Genomic DNA, 12390 nt, shown 5'->3' with positions numbered 1-12390 from the left:
GGAATGGTCTCACAGCATTGTCTGCTTAAAGCTTTTCTGTGAGATATATTTACCAGGACTTGATTTTCTACAATGGTTTATGCAGAGTCTCATTTAGTTCGAAGAATATCTCTGTACCGTAGCAAGATAACATTTCAGTCATTGATTTTGCTATATGTATTAAATATAATTGTATATTTTTTAAATTCATAAAAATAATTAAGCTCTTTATTTTCCGGCACGGTTGTCAGTTATTAATATAACTGAAGTCTTTGATTGGATTCTGATCCACTGTAGAATTTTAAAGTAACATGATTTCTATTTTTTTATCTAGAAAAATGCTTTTATTTTACAGCTGACTAAGCAGACAATAGCATAGCTGCCAACTGTTCAGAATTTTTCGGATTTGTTCCTAATTTTTAAATCCAATCTGATATTTTTATAAAAATTCTGAATTTTCATGAAATTTTTGATTTTAAACCAATCCTTTTTTCTGATCGCCACAAGCATGCATCCTGTGATTATTGTGCTAAAGTAATTTTTAGTAGCTTTTTATTGGAAAATATTATTCCAATAGCTGTCTGTTGCTGATTATTTCACTAAATTATTATTTTTGGAAATTTTTTTTTTGTAGTATTTAAACACTTGCATCAGAAATATTTGTTTATGATGTAGATTATTATTTACCAGTGTTTTATAATTTGGAGATAAATAATTATATATTAATCGGTAATGTTTGTTTTTAATATATTATACCGGTATTCCTAATTATAAAACATTAATATTATAAGTTTCCCACAAAAGATAGTGTTTATAGTTTTGTTTTACTAATTTACATATTTAAATGTATGTCTATTAATGTTATGATTTAATAATTAAATTTTTATCTTACTCTCGTAATTAGTGCGTATAATTTTGTCGCATATAGTGTTCCTCATTTTTGATTCATAAGGTTGGCAGCTATGCAATAGTTATAAAGAAAGACTTAGCTGTTCTTTTTCTCAGGATGATGCCACTGATAGTGGTCATAGACCTTATATGATTGCATCTGCAAGCACCTTCATAGAGTCAAGCTAGCTACCATACTCTGTCTATTGTGTTAGAACAAAAACAAATATACGTGCTTCAAATTCTCAGATCCAACTTGAATAATTTTTTTTTCTTCCTTTTTTATACTTTTTACATATGCTGTACTCTTACCACTAAAAATAAATATATTCAAAAGAAAATTTATCTCATTTATTTATTCTTTCTTGAAGATGTATATCAAGAGAAAGATACTATTTTATAGTACATATGTATCCAAGGTGCTACTACTATAACACTGCAACTATTTCAGTTTAAATGAATCTCAAGTTAGAATTTAATGTTACTATATTTAATTAAAATTTTGAAAATACGTCCAATAGTACGTTTAGAAGTTATTTGACTAAAATATTGATAAGTATTGTACAAGGGCTAGCTCTTGACCTGAGAAAAAAACAAGAGTTTCGGGAAACGAAAAGCGTTAGTTAACTTATTTTTAACGAACTGTAATTCAACTTTTTTTTATTTTCAACTAGCTAAATTCCACTCTTCGAACAGGATTAATAAAATCAAAAAAACAATAACACGGTACTGAACAACCCAATGAAATCGTGGACAAAACTGAACGGTATATACTGACAAAATTAATAAGCAAAAACATAACAAAACCTGTTTTTTGTTGTTCAGCCCATTAAAATTGAGATTAACTGTATTCAACATTATTAGGCATAATATCGAAATTAACCATTAACTTGGAATTTTTGTAAATAAGTAATTTTTTTAATTTATATAATAGGAATTACCCATATTAATTAAGCATCATTGGCGACAATAATAGTATGGCGCTTGTTTACGATTAATCTATACGAATAAGTACCTGAACTCCATAAATGTTGCTTTTTGTAACATAATGGCTTACTTTTTAGTATTTCAATATGCATCTATTACATTACTTAAATGAACTGAGCGTCAGCATTAACACTTTGACTCAGAATTTTCATTAAATATATTTTTTTTCATTATTTCTTTGTATTTATTCATGTCAGGATAAGTGAGAAATAAATTTAGAAGTTTAATAATATTTGGTGAGATGAAATATAACGTGAAACACCATGTCTTTTCCTGCATAAAAAGTCAAATATTTCAAACGCGGTTCACTTCCAAACAATTTAACTAATATGCAGTTATTTAAATCTTAGCGAAACAGTTATTTATAATTGAAACTTCTTTAATTTACAAAATCATTAATACATTTTTGAATATGAATCAAAAAAAGATTTTTCCAAACTAATTATTTTGAATTTTATATTTCAGTAAAATATATAATTCCGTAATCTAACAAATATTTTTTATCAGCTGTTTGACTTTTTATTTTTAAAGAGAGAATACCAAAAAAATATATATATTCTTACTAGGAATTAAAAGGCCAGAGAAAAAGAAAAGAGGGACAGCTGTTAATAAAACTGAAGTAATTTTCTACGTTTTTCCTAAGCAAATTAGTACCACTTTCCCATTAATTTTGCCTTTCATTGCAAAAGAATTTTTTTTTAATTTTAATTACCGCTGTTTTTAAATTATTTACTTATACCGAAACACATTTTGACAGACGTGACAAATTAAATACGTGATTTCAGATAACTTCAGAGATAATTTGGTGACATAGTGCTACCACGTAAATTTTTTTTTTCATTGTTGTTGTTTACGTCGCACTAAAGCTGCTCAATGGGCTATTGGTAACGGTCTGGTAAACATTCCTGACAATCGTCTGAAGACATGCCATCACAATTTTGAACTCTGCCGAGGTGAGGCTCCCTTCGCTTCGATAGACCGACGACATGCGCGTGAAGTCAAGTACTTACGTATAACATTTTAACGAGAAACAATACCTCACACCCTCGGTCCCTTCACAGATTGATCCAAGTAGTTTTTCACCCGCACGCTGACAGCAGCCAGTTATGCTCGACTTCGGTGATCTGCTGAGAACGTGTCAACAATCAGTCAATTGCGGAACTGTTGTTGATTGAAATTATGACGTAGCGAGAAAAAAAAACTAAATAAAGTACAAGCAATAACTCTTTTTTATTGTTATTAAATAGAGCTATAAAGTATCAATGATGTTATCTTTAAGATTTTTGAGGAAACAACGGCTAAGGCTTAACCAGTCAACCCCGCTTAAAGGAATATCATCAGTTCCAGCCAAATCTATGCAATTGAGCGGGTTATTCGATTAAAAGGATAGTGCAATATTCTATCCTAAATTTCTGCGAAATTTTATTTTTAATGGTATTTAATGCAAATTATAGTGTTTTGATTAAATAAACTTAGTTTTATGATCAATAAACAATTTTGATTAATAGTACCTGTGTTAGTATCATAAAATATAAATGTCATTTAAAGTTATATAAAAATAAATCAATATTAGTGAATAGTATAATATATAGGTACTAAAATATTATTTGATCCCTTCCGAAAAAATCTATAATTGAAGACTATTTTTATACCCGTTTAATTCGTCAATTTATCAAAATTAGATTTTCCCTTTCAGTTTCTATTAAGACTTTCATGAATAATTGCGTATTCCTCTCAAACGTATAGTCAGATTATTTATTTTAAATTTTTTTTTTCTAACCTCGTCTTGAGAATTTCCAAATTAATGAGCTGTTTTAGTTTGGAATTTTTTTTAATACATCGTTTCCCAGATTCATTGCCCCCCCCCCCTCTATTAATTCAAATCCATCCTTTTCTTGCTGAACTTGCAATCATTCTCAGAGTTATTCTCTGGATTAAGCAATAATTATTCTTACTTAAGAGAAAGACACACTGTATACTGATTTGTTACGTTTTTGAAATTTTTTCTTATGAAAGCTAATAGCGCACCAGGAGGGGACCACAAATCTTGACTACAAAACAAATCACTCTGTACCTTTTTAAAATTCTAAATGATGTGTAAGTAAGTACAATTTGTCTAAAGTAAGAACTCCCCTATTCGTCTGGACCTGTGGGGGTGACTATGGTAACAAGGTATAACTATTTCAAATAGGGGTGTGGGTCACTATTTAGGATATATTTTGTCTCGGGTGGGGGAGAGAAAGGGAATCATTTTTCTTCATATTGCTCTAAAGCAGTGTTTCCCAAAGTGTGGTACGCGTACCCCCAGGGGTACGGGAACAGTTTAGCGAGGGTACGCGTCCTTATGCGAAATATCTTGCAATAAACGAAAATTTCAAACAAACTTATTTAAAAACAAAGCTAGCCATGAAAATTTACGATTACGTATTTTTCTATTTGCTATTTTTTGCGGAGTTTGCAGTTAATAATTAGTGGTGTCAACAGCCAGTTGTGATTTTTAACTTTTGTGCAATTTTTTTTTATAGTAAAAATTACACTCATTTTTTTATTAGTGGTACACAGCATTACGAAAAATTTAGAAAGGGTACACAAAAGTCATAAGTTTGGGAAACACTGCCCTAAAGTAAAGAGAAGCTACCCTCCCTGAAATTCGCTATTCTTGTTTCCTTAGCAGCAGACGGCCTCAGATTTAGTGGCGGGGGGAGTTCTTACCGTAAACAAACTATAATTCAAAGAGGGGTAAAACACTCGTCGCTCACTTCAATGTATAACTAGCAGCAAGATTAGATTTTTTTTTTCAATTTTACCCCTAACACCTGTTTAGACCAACTAATGAACAGGACCCTTTTGAAGTGACCACCTATTGTATCCTTATCTTAACTGAAAAACGAAAATTTCATTTTAGTTAGTGAAGCATTTCTCCAAAATAAACAAATTTTTTTCATTTCAGTACCTCTTCTTCATGCAATTAGGCGGGGACAAAAAACAAAGAATGTCAGTTTAAACGGGGAAGTTTAACATTAGTTGCATACAAAATGATTTGGTTCCATTCGTGTAAGCTTGTTATTCGATTATCCGACATGTAATTAAGTGGACATGACACAAGAAAGTTCCAATCCGTTTTTCGCTCGAACGGTTTGTAATATAATGTTTTAATGTGAACAGTAACCTTCGTGCGACGAACTATTAGTATGCCAAATTTCATTGCTCTCTGTCGGATGGTTTAGTCCAGGGGTGGCAAACCTTTATGTCTCAACGTGCAATTTTTTCTAAAAAAATGTTTAATGAACTAATTAATGTATAGTTTGTCTAAAGTAAAAACTCGCCTAGCCATTTGTCAAGACCCTTGGCGGGTGACTATGGTAACGAGGTCTAACTATTTCAAGGGATGTGGGGTCATTGCTTAGGCCAGATTTTGGCTAAGATTCAGCGAGAGTAAGAGGACTTTTTTTCCAGTCTATTGTGTTAGCCCTAGAGTGAAGAGAAGCTACCTTCCCTCCCCCCCAATGCCCTCCTGTGTTAACATTGTTCGTCAATTCGGACATTAACAGGGCAGATTTGTTGGCCTCTCTTACAAGGGCACCATATTAGGTGGGCCAACGTTGCTCCCACAGTAAGGACAGATAGTACAGAGAAGAAAAGAACATCCATGCCTTGCCCGGGATTCGATCCCAGAACCTTTCTGGTGCAAAGGCAGTTCCCTAACCCCTCCACAGGCCGGTCGGCTAGCCACCTTCCCTGGAATACGCTATTCTTGTATCCATAGCAGCAGACGGCCTCAGACCATGTGGCGGGGGGAGTTCTTAGCTTAGACAAACTATAAATACTCTGTTAAATTCTGCATCCATTTATAATTACATTCATGTTTTTAAAATATAGGAAAAAAACAAGTGAGTGCGAGCGAAAAGGACACATAGCCTCTAACATAATTGGATATAAATAGGAGAACAGATTTTAAATTATCTTAAGTTAAAGCTAGACGCCCGGTGGCTGAGTGGTAGTGCTTTGCGCTCCCGTGCCACCGGTCCTGGGTTCGATCCTCAGGCCGGGCAAGGTTGACTCAGCCTTTCATCCCTTAAGTGGGTAGACAAATGAGTACCAAGCATGCTTGGGAACTAAACACTTGGGGTTCCGCGTTCGGCTGACCACCTAACTGGAACATCTGCTCCTGTACCCCAGAGCCCAATGTCAAGAAAACTGAGATGAGCCCAGTAGGCCTTGGCCCCCTAGGGGCTGTCGCGCCACTGAGTTTAGTTTAAGTTAAAGCTACATTTTTTTCCTTCGGCGTAATTTAGTTAAGCTAAGATTATAAGAAGTAAAATTATGACCGCGGCAGTACCTATAGAGTGGGGGGAGTCTCTCCCCCCTCTCTATATATATATGTGTGTGTGTAACATAAAGCGCTTCAACTAATCTTTTTATGTTATTCCTTTGTCGAAGTCTTTTTCTTGATTTACTATTCTAAACTAAACGCTCTTGCACTTTAATATTCACATCCTGTCTTGTAATCTACTTTTGGTTACTCGAGTAACAGTTTTGATTTTTCCCCTTATTTGAACTGTGAGAAAGACTTTTTCACTCGCCTTATTTAAAATATAGATTTTGTTTTATAACCATCGTTGAACAGCCGACCCAATTTTACGTTTACGACTCCTAATGTTCAACTCTGTAACCTTGTAATTTTGAACAAATTCAGAAGACAAGGAAATTTTTGTTTCAGTACCCTCAGAGGTATTGATTTGTTATAGGAACATGGACGACTTTGCAACTCGATAGATTTAACTTGCATCAGTCACCATTTACTACACGGGCAGTCTTCGGCCGGCTGTGGATGAACCCACGAACTCTTGGGCATGGGTTCAGTGCCCTACTATCCAGGCCTATAATAGATAGATTTTATTTTATTTTATATCCGTCGTAGAACAGCTGATCCAATTTTTGGGTTTACGACCACTAATGTTCAACTCCGTAGTTTTGTAATTTTATAATTAAAAACTGGAAAGTTCCGCCCCTTGTTTACGTTGCTGATCAACCCTCATGGTTGCTTCTCGTTAATCATTGCGGATTAAGAGAAAAAACCCGTTTATTTCCATAAATTACGATTGAATTGCTATTTACATTTTGAAGATGGCTAAATTTAGACAAAACAATAAAATTGGAACATCCTGTAGAGTTAATACTCAGTGAAGATGGAACCAAGGGAAAGAGTATTCGCCTTAGAATGAGGTGAACCAGATTCGAATCCCAATAATGGCTGGTCGTTACGAATTCCGCAACCGGCTCACACCTACTACAGTGCTGATGCAAAATACCCTCCACGGTAGACGGATTATGGGATTTCGTGGTTTTTTTCTTCGTGTAACGCAAACGCGGGTTAGTTTCAATAAAAAAATTTTCCCAACACTTGATCCAAGAGTTCCCTTGTCTTCTGGATTGGGTACAAAATTACAAGGCGACGTTGTTGAACATTGGTAACAGTAAACCCAAAATTGTGTCGGCTGTTGAACGACGATTATGAAATAAAATAAAAACCACGCGCTCCAATCACAATATTTTTCAGTAATATCCCGATTTTTTTTTTTTTTTTTTTTTTGAGAGTCAGATTTAAAGCTCTTAAATATCATTACTTAAACTGCATAACATATTTGAGTTTGGATGGAGTTGGATGACTGCATTCAAATCATCCTATTACAATCATTGTTGTCGAAACTGGTTGTCGTTATAATTTCATTTAAAAACAATAAAAGGTTTCAACTTAAACAGGGCATTTCATAAAGTTCAACCTTAATGTATATTTTTAAAATCCTTGATGAAATTTAAGTAAAAAAACGAGTACACACATTAAGGGTCATAAATTAATATTTAGGCAAGGAAAAAAAATCAAAATTTAATGAATCACGACTGATGAAGGTGGGATTGACTAAAAACTTGTGATTACTAGAGAAAACAAAACTTAGAAGGCGATTAAAACTTAACACGTTCGTGTGTCATCGGCCATTCAAACTGGTTTTCTATTTTTCATACCGCCTATTTACCAATTAATTTAACTGATACGATGAAGTTGTCATTTTTTCTCCTCTATGAAATATCAATTTGCAGCTTTCACAACGTGTTAGATGTAATTACAGAACACCCTGTATGATATACAGTATTTTACGTGATTATTAATTAGGTAATTTTCACAATCAAATTTAAATTTTAATAAGATAAATAGCTTTTCTAATACCTAAAATTTAAAAATATCATTTTTTAACTTCTTGTAATTACTACGTCTCTTCAAAATTATGTTGAAAAATTATGATGTTAAGAATGATATAAAATGTTTCATACCTTTTAAAATACACTTCTTTTTATAATCATTAATGAATAAAATACAAATAATCTTTAATTCTTAAAGGAACTTCAACATTAGTTTTGGACAAATAAATTTTACTGTAATGTGAAAATATTTTTAAATTCTTGAATTTAACTTCATAGATACGACGGAAATGCGAATTGCCATAGCATTTGTGCTCATATTTTCGACCGCTCTTTAGAATGAGCTATTGTAAAAAGTTGCATAGATTTTACGAAAAAAAGAACAACTTAGTGTTCAAACGATATTGAGGAGCATTTAGAATGTCGAAGGCACTCTGGAAAAAAAAAAGTAAATAAATAAAATTCTGCTGCTTTTATCCTTGTGTTTCATACTAGGTTTATCAGGCATGTTGCAAATATTGATGAGCTTTCTTTAATATCATTGATGTTTGGAACAGTGTAGTCGATTCTGGTAATGCTGTCATTAAACTATAACTGAAATTTCATCTAGAAAGAGTCAGTCCAGTTTGAGCTTTATCCTAAGCACACTTCTCTTCAAATACAATTAATTCATATATAAAACGTAGCAAATCAAAATTGAAACATTATTTATTGATTACCAGTTAACCTCACTATTTTCCTTAGTAATAAGCAATGAAAACTCACCACTCATGCTCTAAGGAAAATCTTTTTCAATGGTGCATTAGAGTTCAAACAGCGATTTTACAAATAAACAATTAAAAATAAATAATAAAAAGTACTGTTAAATTAATGGGGTATGCCTTTTTATTCTATGCATGAATCATGGGGATAAGTATAGGCTTACTGTTTGCGGGTTGCAGCCCAAGGATAGTCAAAGGGTCATCTAAGAAATGACAAAAATAAATAAAATAAAAAAAGCTATATTCAATAATTTTTTTGAAAAAAATGTCAAAATTCCAAAACTGCTAAACAGTATGAGAAAGAGCCTTAGTGCAGATTATACATAAAAGGCCAATTCTATACATGCAAATAAAATAAAAATTATATATATATATTTTTTTCATGAGTAAAAAATTAACTAAATATTTAACAAATCTCATTTTCTGTATTAAATTTATGAAAATTTATTTTAGCCATGATAAAAAAAATGAAAAAAAAAAAAATTATATATGTGTAACATGTTATGAAAAAATGAAACTTTACTTTACTTGTAGCTTTTTTTTAAGACTATGTACAAAAGCAGCTTCTTTTTTATATTAGGTTTTATTTCATACCAAACTTTGAGTACATTAACATTGATACAAATGGTAAATAAATTAAGAATTAAATATACTTTTTATGACCATTTAAACTGTAGTTGATTTAGACTAAGAAGAAATAATACACTTCTCCAGTTGATTACAAAACAAGAAATTATTATTTTAGGCTATAAAGTAGCAGTAACCATGTAAGCATAAACAAATACTGTTAATTTAAATAATAAAAAACAATTTAATTCTATTTACTTAAGCTGATTTGAAATGAGATCCACAATCCCTTAAGATGTTCTTTGGTCTCTTTATGTTTCTAAACAAAGCATAAAAAATAAATGCCCTTTTAACATAAAACGATAGTTGTACTGTAAAAAAAATTTCTTCCTTCATGTTTCAGCATTCATACATAACTTTTTCAGAATATATATATATATATATATATATATATATATATATATGCTAGCAACATTTAGACCAATTTAAATTAGATACTCATTCAACACAAAACAATCCTATAAAAAATTTTAAAAAAAACTTTGATGAAATAAAAATTAGAGTAAATTATTTACACTTTTTAATATTGTGTACAATAAACAAATTTTGTGTATTATAAAATCATATTATGATTGTGAGAAATAGAGACACTTTTTTGAAAAGCCACACAATCTCCGGTACACAAAAAAATATATGAAAACAGACACGAAAGCCACACATCAATTAAAACGAAAATGTATTAAAATTCATCTGAAAGTAAGATCCAGTCAGTGGTGTTACATCCTTTAGAACTGCTCTTAGAAGATATTAGAGGGTATGTTGTAATTTTGCAGTACAGCCAATGGTGGATACGATGTATTTTAGATGTAAATATAAACTACGAAGAAGTTAAGATACGTTTTCTACAGCCTCATGGACCCTCACTGTCATACTCGTACCCACAGAAGCCTTTGATATTGAAAGTAAATAAATCACAGATCATTTAGAAGGTTGAAGTACTAACAACAGCAGGTTAAGATTTTTTCATACCGTCTAATGAGATAAAAAAAATTAACGAAAAAATAGCACTACATCATTCCTAACTATTTCATAAAATTTTATAATGCTTATATGTTTAAAAAAATTACTAATTCTGTTCATAACATATTGTAACAGAGTTAATAATCATAATTTTAAAAAATATTTTCTATGAAATAAATGTTATTCATATCTTGTAACTATTTCACATATTTTTTGCATATCAAAAGGTAAACCATTTTTTAATAAGAAAAATATAATACACTTGCTAAAAATAAAAATGTTATTTTCGATACATTTTAGGAGACAAAAGTATGGGTATATTAAAACTTCTTTTTTAATATAAAAAGGATCTTTATGATTGATAGTTTCTAAATCAAAAAATAAAAAATTTTACTCTTATATGCTTCAAATATAGATTTTTATATATTTATTATTTGATTGTTACAAAATTGTTTTTCTAATAAAGCAGTGGTAAGTTTAAAAAAAGCAACATTTTTATACTGCCACTTGATGCACATTTGACCTAACTCTTAATACACAGCAGTAAATAATATGTAATCAAAAATCTAATCTATCATCATGAAAGTAAGTAGTCAACTATTCGAAAATAAATTTCATGTAACATGAATTTTTTTCATTTCCAATATTATTGTTATTTCCACAGAATTTTTATCATTTCAATATTATTGCTTATCATGATGTGCTTAGGTTCACAAATATATTATTACTTTTCATTACTTCCAAATAAATATATAATAATTGATAACCACATAAAAATTTTACCGATAATTTTTCTCTTGCCATAGTTTTATTAACTAGCGATAATTTTATTTTATTAAAACTGCGGGTTACAAATTCATTTATAAAATGCTAGAAGTAGAAACACTTTTAATGTCGAATAAACATAATATATAAACACTTAAACATCAATTTGAACTTTATTCCAGAATTATTTTTTATGTTACAATTATAATGCTTAATAATTAAGTACAAATGTTAGGAAATATGCATAGGATGATTAGACATTACATGGCATAATTATTCTTTTAATTTAGATCCGAATTTTCTTTTCCTTACAACAGAATGTAAGAAAATTATATAAATATTGCAGCTAAGCTTTTATAAGAGAATACTTAATTTAAAAGTATTAAGAGCAAGGTATTAAGAACATACTCTTAATATCAAAATGACATACTTTTATTTAAAAACAAATAATAAACATAGCAAAGAAAACATTCATTTTTATTGTTACATTTATAAATATCTAAAAATTCGAAAACATTTTCGCCTAATTTCTTTTTTAAACACAAATCTCCTCTTTTCCAGTGTCTGTTTACGAAAAAAATGTAAACACAATCCATCAATGAACCAATTGTTTCATCAAACCAAATACGAGATTACGCGAGAACACAGACAGGCGTGCACAAAATTATTGAAATTTTTATTTTAATTCACAATAAACGCGATAACTTCCCAAATTCTTGCAACCATGAGTGATAGTCAACAGCCAATCACAATGCGAAAAGCCCATTGATCCGACGTTATCATTTCCTTGTTGCCATTCTGTAGTAGAAACTATGGTTTAAAATTAGTTACCAATTCCTTAAAAGATAGAGACCCCTGTGTACTCGCGTAATCTCGTACTTGGTGTGATGAAACAATTGGTTCATTGATGGATTGTGTTTACATTTATTTCGTAAATAGCCACTGGAAAAGAGGAGATTTGTGCTTAAAAAAGAAATTAGGCGAAAATGTTTTCGAATTTTTCGATATTTATAAATGTAACAATAAAAATGAATGTTTTCTTTGCTATGTTTATTATTTGTTTTTAAATAAAATTATGTCATTTTGATATTAAGAGTATGTTAACGGGTGCTCTTAAATACTTTTAAATTACGTATTCTCTTTTAAAAGCTTAGCTGCAATATTTATATAATTTTCTTACGTTCTGTTGTAAGGAAAAGAAAATTCGGATCTAAATTAAAAGAAT

At 30.6% G+C, this 12390-nt stretch overlaps 1 long non-coding RNA gene across 1 annotated transcript; it reads right to left on the bottom strand.

Annotated features, from left to right (window-relative positions):
- Positions 1–10099: 10099 nt before the first annotated feature.
- On the bottom strand, positions 10100–12015 carry LOC147801147 (uncharacterized). The gene is made up of 2 exons (XR_015430299.1): positions 11596–12015; positions 10100–10328 (listed from the first exon to the last, which is right to left on the bottom strand). It is a non-coding gene; the product is annotated as an uncharacterized LOC147801147 (long non-coding RNA).
- Positions 12016–12390: the final 375 nt, after the last annotated feature.

Source organism: Parasteatoda tepidariorum, chromosome 11, assembly GCF_982258835.1.
Source record: "Parasteatoda tepidariorum strain Cologne lab strain chromosome 11, Ptep-v5.0, whole genome shotgun sequence".
Lineage (NCBI taxonomy): Eukaryota > Metazoa > Arthropoda > Arachnida > Araneae > Theridiidae > Parasteatoda > Parasteatoda tepidariorum.
Note: the sequence above shows the minus strand (reverse complement) of the source record. Positions and strands in the feature narration are given on the sequence as shown.